We start from the raw sequence: 13,048 nt of genomic DNA, 5'->3' as shown, positions 1-13,048 counted from the left end.
TACATTGCATCAGGGATTAAAAAGCAAAGTAGATGAGCTTCTTGTTTGTTTAGAAGGGTAAGAAACTGAGGATGAAATAGAGGTACTATGCCTGTCTGAAGCTCATATAGTCACAATTATAAAAAAAAGTAAATGTAGGTGGATATAACCTTTCAGCGTATGGAGAAAGGAGAACTTTCGCTATATGTTGAAATCTGATCTGTCATAGTGTGAAAATTTAGAAACTAAAAGAAATGGTGGGAACATGATATAGAAGCATGTGTGAGTGAGCTTAAACTAAATAATGGTATTTTTATAATTGTAGCCGTGTATAGGTCCCACTGTGAAATTTTCAGCTACTTTTGAGAAACTTGGATTCTTTGTCGCGCTGTCTGTCAGATACAGAGAAGCAAATTACTGTTTGTGGCGACTTTAATGTAGAGTTTCTGAAGGATTCCGATAGAAAGCTCGACCTTGAAGTATTACTCGGTTCTTTGAATTTGACGTCTGTTATTGATTTTTCTGCTCGGATGGTACAGGAAAGTGGCACACTGATAGATAATGTTTTTATAGAACAGGATAAATTTAATCAAATGAAAATTTTTCTTCTTAGGAATGGTCTGTCTGATCATGATGTACAGCTAGTTACAATATCTTACAAATTGAAAAGCGAAATGTATCTTATAGCTAGAAAGAGTAATATCCAGAAAGAGTGAAACATTAGAAAAACTACTCCACTGAATTAAGAAAAGCTGTTAAAAAGTCCAGAAGTATGTGCGTTATGTCTGAGATTAGCACATCTGATAGTAAGATTCAAACAATTTGGAATAATGCGAAAATGTAAACATAGCAAATGAGAGCATAGGAAGGCCGTATTTCTATCAGACTGAATGAAAAGTTTGTTAACAAAATGTCAGAAGTAGAAAACATTTTGAATAATCATTTTTAAGTGTTGTAGAGAAAATAAGATCCAGCTATTCATTAGAAAATGAAGAACAGTATTGGAAGAGGCAAAACCTATGCAATCTGATAAAACTGAAATTCAGCCCAGCCCTCCTATTGTAATTAGGAAAATAATGAATTCATTCAAAAGTAATAGTTCACATATAATTGATGGAATTTCCAAAAGAGGACTAAAAGCTTCTTCCCATCAGATAAGTAGGATTTTCAGCCACATATGTAGTAGCTCACTGAAATAGGGCATTTTTCCAGGTGGATCGAAATACGCTATTGTCAAACTCTTGCATAAAAAGGGGATGTTAACAACTACCGCCCAATCTCTTCTGGTAGCCTTACCCAAGGTTCTTGAAAAAGTAATGTATGCAAGAGCAGCATCACGTGTCTGTAAAAATGAAGTACTAACGAAATGTCAGTTTCGTTTCTAGAAAGGATTTTCAACGGGAAATGCTGTACATGCTTTCACTGATCAAATATTAAATGCTTTGAATAATCGAGCATCACCAATTGGGATCTTTTGTAATCTCTCAAAGGCTACAATCAAAACTGTGGCGAGGTCAGGGTCGCAATGGGTGTGGGTGGTGCTGGTTTGAGAGGAGAACACATGCTCAAACAATTTTCATTTATTTTCTTCTGACAACCTCGCCTTTGGGAAGGCGTGAGACACAGAATTGGCTATTACTAACATCAGATTTGAAACAGTTACAGTAATTTAAAAAGAAGAAAGAAAATACATAACAACAATGAACATGTAGGATAGCAATTAAATATGAGTCACTTGTTTCCTTATCAGAAGATCAGATTAGAAAAGTTGCAATAATTTAAGAATAAAAAGAAAATACCTAACATCAATGGATATCTAGAATACCCAATTAAACACAAGTCACTAGTGTTCCTTCTTAGAAACCAACGGGCACTAGAATTTACCATCAGGAATCAATTGCAAAAATATTACAATACATATCACACAGCAACAGTTCAACGCCTGTACTGTGCTCTTTGGTACCCAACAGCTTTCCGCAGAACAGTTTCAGCGTATCTTGACAGCTTTACACATTTTTTTCGGAGCCTGTCACAAATGACTACTAATGCCAAAAAAGATTCTATACAATTACAAATTCGACAGTTCAGATTTTCAACTCCTGCACAGTTACAAAAACTATCAGCAAAAAGGATACAAATGACAAACCGAATTTCTATTTGCAGCCAACACAGTGACCTGATCTAGGGTTTCTAATTACAACCTAACCGCTGATCGGCCGAAAAACAAACATATCAAACAAGCCCTAACCGCCCAAAGCAAGTCACTTGCTAAGAGCACACAATATTACAGAGTCCTTGATCAGACGTTTGCATGGGGGAATTCTACAATATTAGTGACTCAGATCAACGGGTTTAACTTCACCTAACCTACAATGACACAAACATGTACAAGGATAACTCCTTATGTACCATACGCCAAGGGAGAAACAACTACAAGTACTCAGTAACTGACACATGAAAAGACCACAACAGCTCGATAAAATATCTAAGAAGCTCAATTAGAATAACAACCTAACCAGCTGACACATTTGTGGACAATTTCCGTCTATCGAGTCACTGATTCGGCACAACTGACAAGTATCTTAAAGGCTTAACTTTTATTTTCAATACAATGCAATGGTCCTTTTTGTAATGCATGTAGAAACAGAGATACCGTGCAACACTAGCGGCAAGAAAACCGACAAGTTCGTCAAAATACGCCGAGTTCACAATAGAACAAAATGTTCAGACACATTTAGAAGGTAAGTACCAAAGTCAGAGTGCTTACAGCAAACACAATATTTCATCCCAAGCGAGCAGGACACTGTCAGAAGAACAGATACATTTCACTCCAATTATACTGAAGCTCCAGAGAAAGTGGTATAAGCATGAATACTTAAATACAGAGATATGTAAACAGGCAGAATACGGCGCTGCGGTCGGCATTGCCTATATAAGACAGTGTCTTGCGTAATTGTTAGAGCGGTCTGGTGCGACCCATAACCACCTGAATCAATCTTTTTTTTTTAGAAAGGAGATAAGGAAAGGAGATAAGAAACTTTATTGTCTATAATAAATCATACAATCTCCGTTGATCTTTATTTTAGAATTCCCATTACCAACTTTGGCCCATATAAAAAGGTACTCATCAGCATTCAATCTCTTCTTCTTTCTCGTACTCAAAACAAAGGGCATGCTTGGAACTAGAGTACCTTAAGGCTGTTTAGCCAACAGTCCTGTAGTCTCGGAAATACTCCATGTCTTCCAAGTCAGAATGTTAGCATCAGGAAAAGCTTCAAGGCCACCATAATCTGCTTGATTGCCCCACGCAACAGCAAGTGTGAGCCAAGTACTACCTCCAAACACTGATTGCACATCACAGGAAAAGTTGAGATGGTGTCCACGAAAAACATTCGGACCTCCAATCAACTGCTGTTCATTAAATTCACCAGCAAGGTCAATATCAAATGCTTTCAAACTGCGATACACAGGTACACTGCGCCACCAGCTACAATCCTACAATGGCCGTTTATCAAGATTTAAGTGAGTGTGAACGTGGTGGTAATACAGAATCTCCGAGGTAGCGATGAAGTGGAGATTTTCCCGTATGACCATTTCACGAGTGTACCATGAACATCATGAATCCGGTAAAATATCAAATCTTCGACATCGCTGCGGCCGGAAAAAGATCCTGTAAGAACGGGACCAACGATGACTGAAGAAAATCATTCAACGTGACAGAACTGCAGCCCATCCGCAAATTATTGCCTATTTCATTGCTGGACCACCAACAAGTGTCAGCGTGCAAACCATTCAACGAAACATCATCGATATGGGCTTTCAGAGCAGAAGACTTGTTGTGGTTGTTGCTGTGGCCATTCATAAATATTGCCTGTGGGTTGTGTAGTGCTTCGGTGCGCCTGCGAGGCGGGCAACCCGCGGATGCAGGCTGTCAGTTTGGTTACCGAGACTCTAGGCTCCGTGATGTCTGGTGGAGAAGACCACAGCAGTGGCAGGGTGGGAATTAAATTTGTCCCTGACTTCCTCCACTATAGTCTCAAGATCTGCTAGGAGACTGGAGTGTGAGGGCTCGGATGGGGAAGATGGGAAGAGTGGGAAGGGCTGCATAAAATCATGTGGGTGACTAGGTGGTTGCAGTAGGATTTACGGAAGTGGATAAGTGTTGCGTTAGAAGTCTGAGAGTGCGTCTGGTGACGATCTTAGTCGGAGAGCGTTGACACCTGGGAAGGGAAGACCGTACAGACGAGTACGATAAGCGAGGACAATGCATCGACGACGAGCAACAGTGATTCCTACTCTAAGTTACACGGAAATGTAACTGCAGTCGAGAACTGGAATTCGATAGTGGGAGAAGGAAGGAAAGGAAAATAGTAGGAGAACACGCCTGAGAGAAAGGAATAAAAGACAATACCTCCGCTAGAATTACGAATAAGAGCTATTTATCATTGCGAACTCTTGGTTTACGAAACGTGGAAGAAGATTGGATAATTGTAAGATATATGGAGATATTAAGGCAGTGGAAGATAGAACGGTAAGCCAGGAATTTACAAACTAGGGCTTCCAAGAACTTGTATGAGAACTTGTATGAAATTCGATCGTAATAAACTAGTTGCAGATTCCAGACTAAAGCTAAGGAGAGCACAAAAAGGTGGAAAATTGTATAGAACTGACGTAGACAATCAGAGATTGTTGAGAACTCTAAGGGAGCATTAAGCAACGACTGACATGGGGGCAAGAATGCAACACGTGGTGATTGAATAGATATGATGCAATGAAGACTGGAGAGGAAAAGTATGCATAAAGGAAAGGCCAAGCATAAATATTTGGAAAACACAAAAGATATCACATGCAAGGTAATTAAAGAAACGAGGGTAAAGGACAAGGCAGCCTAAACAGAGAGGAGAATGCTGAAATATGGAAGAAATTACACGATGATTATTTAAGGGAGATGTAGTTGGGATATATAGAAGATACACTTTAAAGCTCTCTTAACCCCGACACAGACAGCAATAAAACCGTAAGTATACCCTCAAAAGAAAGGCTAATGGGGAATAGAGGTTGTTTGTATCTAATTATAAATCTCTACCCTGCATTTCACACTTAAGTGCTCGGCAGTGGGTTCAGACAGACACTTTCACACTGTTTCTCGACCATTTCCCTCTCGAATATCACGTGACAAAAAAGAAGACCTAAATCGTTCTGTGCTAGGTCACTTTCTCTTATTTTTATCTCCGTAAGTAGATGGGAATCAACAAAATATTTCCGCTTTCGGTGCAGAAAGTTGCCGATTGAAATTTCGTGAAAACATCTCTCCGTAACAAAAAGCGTATTTGTTTCAGTGATTGGAACACCAGCTCGCTCAGATGCAGTGTCCTTCATCAGTCCTGTCTGGTAAGGAAAGCATACTGCGCAGCAATTTTAGTAAATTCTAACATGTGTGACACTGGTTCTGATCTGTCCTCCTACCACAGTTGCGTGAGGACAATCTGTGAGCGTTTTAGAAAATTGGTGTTGAGCCTATGGCCTGCAAGGTAGGAAGATACCGACTCTGCATAGAGTTCAGAAGAGTGCAGCGGTACGGACACTGATGTAATCGATGATCTCAATGTCGGTTCCTCTACATTCCTTGTAAAGTTAACGTTATCACTAACAGAAATTAGTGTACGGGTTCAGACCTAACTATACATTAGTAAAAAATGTAAGTCTTAGATTTCCGTTATTCAGGTTTATATTTTCTCTAAGTATGACCTCATAATATCATAATTATAATATGTACAGGATGGTAAAATATTGATGTTGGGTGTTACCAACAGTGAAGCGAAATTTCTAACTATTCTAAGGCTCTTTAATAGTAAGATGGTTGATGACCATGTCTGGGGTAAATAAAATGCGAACAAATTAAATACAATTGGGACCAGAGATAAATAAGAAAAATGTACATTGAAATAACCAATTAATGGATGGGAGTCCTTAAAGAGCAGTCACAAAGAAGTACACAATTAAAACAACTCAATAACTTTAGGTTATAAAGCACTCTACAGTGGTTCATGAGTTCTTTTCGTTAAACCGAATATCTCGCGTTTCTGCTTCACTTAAGGCCGACAATCGTGGATATGTTTAACTACAGGTCATGAATGTACAAAAAAAAAAGGAAAGGTGAGATGAAGACGGCCGCAGTTCTGAGTATCAATTGAATATCACTTGCTGGCACAGCGCGAGCGCTCGTGCTTTTCTTTCGTCAGTGGCGGGAGCGACTGATGTCGGCGCCATCTGTGCACCTGAGAAACTATTCTAAATCTTTTTCGACTGTTAAACACAAGTCTGACACATTTCATATGTCCTCACTGAAGCCGAGACTCTTAGTTGTTGGTACATGCTATTTTGCTGGAATAGTGCGTACATCGTTGGCCACAAATTGCAGTGCTCGGTGCGACTCTCCATACTAGGAGACTTCGCAGTTTAACTCCTAACTAGTTAAGACCACCCTGTGAACAAGAGTGCACATAATGACTCTTGCAATCGTCTCAGCGGTGCATGAGTCGCCTTGCTCAGACACTCGACGATTTGCTGCAAGAGAAGAGCGAATTTTCAGTCTGCAGTTGGGCTATATCAAAGCTGGTGCCACGTGTTTTCTTTCGGCCAATCAGAGCATTCGTACTTGTTGCAACTCCACCCTCTGGAGTTTTTGCAGCTTATCAGAGGCGTCGTTTCTCTCATAGGGCAGAGTTTAACTTCTGTTCAAAAATGGTTCAAATGGCTCTGAGCACTATGGGACTTAACATCTATGGTCATCAGTCCCCTAGAACTTAGAACTACTTAAACCTAACTAACCTAAGGACATCACACAACACCCAGTCATCACGAGGCGTGGGAAGCGAGAACGCTACCGCACGACCACGAGATGCAGACTAAGTTCTGTTATGTAATACTGAAATAAATAGCTTTTTCTTTTATGCAAGTTTTAACACATATGGCTACAGTGAGTCACCAGTGTTTTGAGTTTGTTTCTCTGGACGTTTGTGTACCATCTCCTGCCATGTTCCCGTAGAAAGGATTTTCAAAGGGTCGTCGTTAAAAGCAGGGACAAGGGCAGCTTTGCCGCTGGCGGTCTGTGCTGTGGCTCCGACATCTCATTGTGTCTGCTAGATGTCCTGCTGTGTTAGTTTCAGCCTAACACTGGTATGGGCGTTGCCATAATAAAATTCTCGTTCCCTGAGAACTGCATCTTGTAGCCTGGGTAGGGGAAATTACTTGCATGAAATTCTGGTGTGAGTGTTAGTGCTCTATGTTCATGAAACGCTGACTTGTTTATTTGCTTTATCTATCGGTAATTCGTACATTTTCACGTAACTATGTCATGTGACATATCGATTTAACCGGAATTGTTTCGGGAATTCAATGTAAGGTGTGGTATTTGTTTGACACATTAAAAAATTTTCTTCATTTTCTAAGTATTCTACCAATAAAACGCTGTCTTTGGTTTGCGTTCCTTTCAAAATTTTCTGTGTGATGGTCGAATTTAAGTTGTTTGTAGTTGTACTGTCTAAGTTTATAGTTGACAGTCTTTAAATTTGTATGATTTATTGTGAAATGGAGATTTAATTGAATTTTTTTAGAACTAATTTGGAAGACTCCATGCTTTTTACTGTTCAGGGTCTATCCGCTTTTCGCATCAAGCAATCATCTCATGTGAATGATTTTGTAATTCATTCTGACATTCTCATGACTTTACTCGATGGTAAACGACGATTTAAAAGTTTTGCTCAGGTCGTCTCCTAAATCATTTATAAAGATTACAAACAATGGAGGACCTATAACACTTCTTTGAGGGGCACCAGACATAAATTCTGTTTTACTTGATGACTGCTCATCAATTCTGCAAAGTGTGACCTCTCTGACAATTAATGATGAATCCAATGGCACAACTGAGACGATATTGGCAAAAGAGAATCTGATGCATCCATCCCTGATATTGCTGCTTATATGGGAAGAAGTGTTTCGGAAGTGCAATGGGTGAGTGCCGAATGGTTTACGGAAACTGCTTAAATGGGAAGAAGTGTTTCGGAAGTGCAATGGGTGAGTGCCGAATGATTTACGAAAAGTCATAGAACACTACGTGATGGATCAAGTCACACAATCCAGATCACACCTTCCCCCGAGAAGATCGACACCTCCCCGAATGGCATTGCAGGACAGATCTGCATGCTCCTCGGCTGTGACACAACAGTGGAACAGCGTAACACATCGTACACTATCAGCGGTGACAGTCCTTCGCCTTTTATTAGGGCATGGGTGACATGCATGCCCAGTTCTCCTCCTACCTTATAAGAATGTGCAGAAACATGCTAGATGGCAATGATGTGTGGAACGACGTCACTGGGGGCAGGAGTGGCATCAGATAGTGTTTTTAGGAAAATCCAGGTTCTGTTCGTCTGAAAATGATAGCCGCATTTTGGTTCGCTGCAGACATGGGGAGCGGTATCACAGTGAGTGCGTTCGCATAAAACAAACAGCTCAAAGTCAAGCCCTTCCGGTATTGGGGGCTATTGGGTGCAACCATAAATCACAGTTGGTGCGTTTAAGGGCTCTGTGACCCACATGAATGACATCCTGCTACTTGTAGCCATACCCTGTCTGTACAACACCTCAGACGACATTTTTCAGCAAGACAATGCACAACAGCATGTTGCTACAAGAGCACATTCCTTATTGGTGTCACAGGATGTCAGCCTTTTGTCCTGGCCCGTCAGATCACCAGATTTGTTGCCAATCGCTAATGTGTGCGATATGGTGCAATGACGGGTGCAGTGGTATGACCCAATGCCAACAACCACAGATGAACTTCGGAATCATGCGAATGCAGCATGGATGACTATACCACAGGACGCCATTCGCTCCTTATACGTGTCTACACTGTGCCTGCTAGGCAACAGGACACATATTGAACAGAGTTGACAAAAATGCTAATCATGTATGCAGAACATACTAACATTCACATTCTGTGAGTATGAACGTCCTACGCCTAGTTGTTCAAGGTGTTGTTTCTTTTCTGAACGTGAGTGTATAATTCAATAGATTAGTTCTATTTCGTCGCAGTAGAGATAAAAAAATTGAACTCTACCGAGATATAAATTGCAGCAGCATGCGACGTGGTATGAGTAAGATTCTGTATTTAGACAGGGCATAAACAGATATTATAATCTTACTACCGAGCACATGACACCACATCCCCCCCCCCCCTCCACCGATGTAATGATAAACTTTAGAGAAGTCCTCTTTTTGCTAGAATATATGTTTCTCATTCATACTGTCATCATTAAAAAATAATCATTCGAATAATTGCAGCTGCGTAAGTGATGGGTGTGACATGATATCCTACGAAACAATACTAAATAATTTATGCGACAAATACTTAGAATAGAATAGGACAGTGTCCATGAAGCTGGTATAGAACAAATGATTATCAAATTATAAAGACCAGTTGAAACAAGCAGAAAGATTCACACATTCAGTATAGTAAACAAAGGGGCAGTAGTTTTGTGTCTCAAAGATGCACTCTAAATATTTAGCTCTGAGTGTGACTCAGTATTTAGATGAGTATATGACCAGGCTTTAGGTATCTAACTAGTTGAAGAGCTAGTGATAGCAGGGAACTTCCATGGTACACTGTCTCTGGAGAGAAAGTTTTAAAGAAACAACTACAGCCTAATAATTATAAAACGAGGCGTAGTGCTGTGGATAGAGAGATACTAAATTAAATGCGTTAGGTTGTCAGAAGGGTAACGCACAAAGACTTCACAAAACCGAAATAAATTCAGGTTGATTTTTGGAACTAAGGTCAACGTTCAGGCACACTTGGCTGAAACTGCAACTGAAACTGAGTGCAGCAAAAGAAGTGGAGAAATTCTAAATCCTGTCAGCAAATATTCGGTTAAATGTGAGGATCCAAGAGGAAACCCGACTTTTTAATTCGATCATCACTGTAAAAATAGGTGGTATACACATTAGTGTCATTTGAAATCAGTAATATGGGACAAGGTTACAGGACTCGATGGAATTCCTATCAGTTTCTATACAGGACGTACAGCTGTCAATATCATAAACCACAAATGGAAATAGCCAGCTTATGTAAATACCTGAGTTTGTGAGGATATGAAACGTAAATGTGACGCCAGAGGATAGTGTCCTTGGTGGGCACTAAAAATTCGTCCAAGTTCTAACTTGGCATTATCCAGAAGCCATACCGTATGTGTCAATGACCAGTAGACTGCCAGCTAAGAAGAAATGCTGAGCGAGTTGCGTCAGACATGGAAGTTATCGTAGCACGGAATAAAGACCGAGTCTGCAGGTCTGCAAGCAGACTATGCTGACAACATAGAAGTCAAGAGATACCGTCATACTAGTGATAAAGCAGAGTCCCCTAAGGAAGATCGAACCAGCAGGAAAGGGAAAGGACTTCTGAAAACTGAATTTGACGAAGTATGGTCACCAGGAGAGCTGACAGCGAGGGAAAACCTGTACACACGATGTCGTAGCCATACCCACTGCTACAGAGCACATGGGAAGCGTAAATATAAATACCTCACTATTATTAACAAATGTCTGAATGCTGAGTGCTGATTGTGGCTGCCCAGTGCATAGACTCAGCCCTTGTAACCAATAGCAGCTATGCAGTGAGACTATAGAGATTGATCCTCGTTACACCTATCTGTGTACAATCGTCTGTGGGACCATGAGTGTGGCTGGGAGGACGTTGCTGCGTCCAGTTGCACTGTAAACTTCCGAGGCAACACTGATGAAGCGCAGGGGGCTTGGCCTCATCCACTGCAGCAGCTCATCCTGTTCCTGTGGCAGACACCGATGCTACTGGCTCCTGTTTCCTAAACGAGGACTGAGAACTGCCCCTTGCGAGCCAGTGAATACTTCAAGTGGACCTGGGACAGTTCCACGGCATGATGTTGTTGTGCTGGCCGTACTGCGAGACGAGGGACCCCAACTTTTCGCTGCTGACAAGGCGCTGGACCGCCGACCCATCTGGTGCAGCGCTTTGTAAGACAATCCTGTGTTGCTGTCCAGTAAATATGTGATTGTCAATGTTCTCTTTGTCTTGACGCTCTCGAGCGTAACTACGTCCTTATCACAGCATCCTGTCGAGCTCTCCCCTGACGAGTGCAAAAGACTGGGACTTGACTACTACATCTAGTTGACTGGTTGGTTTTTGGTATAAAGGGACCAAACTATAGGGTCATCAGTCTCTCTTTACTCAAGCAAAGAAATCTCAGGGTAAAACAAAGAAAGGGGGTTGGGGAAAGTAAAAGGGCGTAAAACTTACGGTTAATCACACCGAAACAGAAAATACTAGAAGTGAACCACAGGGGAAAACATACACTACAAGGAAAAGTAGAGGAAGGTATTAAAATGATGTAGGATATGGCATGGGATGGCTAATCACAAGAATAAAAAAGGATGGCGAGCCACTATCCAACATACTAAAATCACCAGCCTAAAACATAATGCGAGATGAAGCAATACAGGGAAAAAACGGACATCAAGGAAACAAATTGCAAAGAAAGAGTGACTAAGAGGTAAAAGATAGGGAGGGTGGAGGACTGAGACAGAAAGCCAGACGTCTAATCTCAGACTGTACGATAAAAACACCTCTCACAAATAAAACGTGAAACGAAATCGGCCGTTGAGGTATTGTCACCCAACACCTTAGGTAGGGTGCTGGGAAGGTTAGAAGATCGACGCACGGCGGCAAAAGTTGGGCAGTCCAACAAGGTGTGGATGACAGTCATCTGGGAGCCACAGTGACACCGAGGTGGGTCCTCGTGATGGAGGGGGTGACCATGTGGTAGCCAAGAATTGTTGATGTGGAGCCAGCAAATAGAGGCCCTGTGAGTGGCTCACATGGATGACCGGCGCACATTCGTTGTCTCCTTGATAACACAGAGTTTATTTGGTGTACTGAGGTTAAACCATTCACTATCCCAGATCAAGCAAACTTTACGGCGGAAGACCGATCGGAGATCAGTCTCCGGCAGGCCGCTCTCCAGAGTTGCTTTACTGGTAGCCTGTTTGGCCAGGTTGTCAGCAAGTTCGTTGCCCCGTATCCCGATGTATCCTGGAGTCCAAATGAACGTCACTGAACTTCCACTGTTGCCACGAGCATATACAGACTCCTGGATAGTCATTACCGAAGGATGGCGAGGAAAGCACTGGTCGAGAGCTTGTAGGCTACTTAAGGAGTCACTAAAGATGACGAAGGACTCACCAGCACAGTAGCGGATATGCTCAAGAGCGCCATAGATGGCTACCAACTCTGCAGTGGAAACACTGCAGCCATATGGCAAGGAACGCTGTTCAGTATGCCAACAAGAACATCGACCATTGATCCATTGGTGTAGACTATTTCTGAGACTTGGAACTCGTCAAGAAGAGAGAAAAATTGCCGTCAGAGGGTCTCACGTGGAACTGAGCCTTTTGGGCCTTGCCATAGGTCCAGCTGAAGCTGTGGTTGAGGTATAGACCATGGAGGTATACATAAGTGGACGCATGGGAAAGAGGAAGAGGGGGAGCACCTAGTTGAATAAGAAGAGACCGGACACAGACGGCAAGGGAATTTCTAGTTCTGGGCCACCGTTGCAGGAGATAGTCGTCGTCTTAGGGGAAACGAGATGGTAATTTGGATAGCGAGGTGAACTATGAATGTGGGCACTATAATTTGCAAGCAGTAATTGCCACCGGAACCGCAATGGAGAAACGCGAGCTCCCATGAGAAGGCTGTTTATTTGGCTCATTTGGAAAACTCCAATTGCAAGCCAAACTCCACAGTGATGGACAGAGTCCAGCAGACACAGTGCGGAGGGCGATGCTGAACCATACACAAGGCTTTGTACAGCCACAGCAGTGTAGGACGATCAGCACCCTAGTCGGCGTGGCTCAGGCATCGAATAATGTTAAGGTGTCACCTGCAGTTGCTGTTAAAATGACGAAGATGGGGAAGCCAAGTTACTGAGTATCCTACTGCTAGTGTGAAAACATTGACAGCAATTAAGAAGCCCTGCAG

This window comes from Schistocerca gregaria, chromosome 7 (assembly GCF_023897955.1).
Source record: "Schistocerca gregaria isolate iqSchGreg1 chromosome 7, iqSchGreg1.2, whole genome shotgun sequence".
Lineage (NCBI taxonomy): Eukaryota > Metazoa > Arthropoda > Insecta > Orthoptera > Acrididae > Schistocerca > Schistocerca gregaria.
This window is presented reverse-complemented; position numbering follows the sequence as displayed.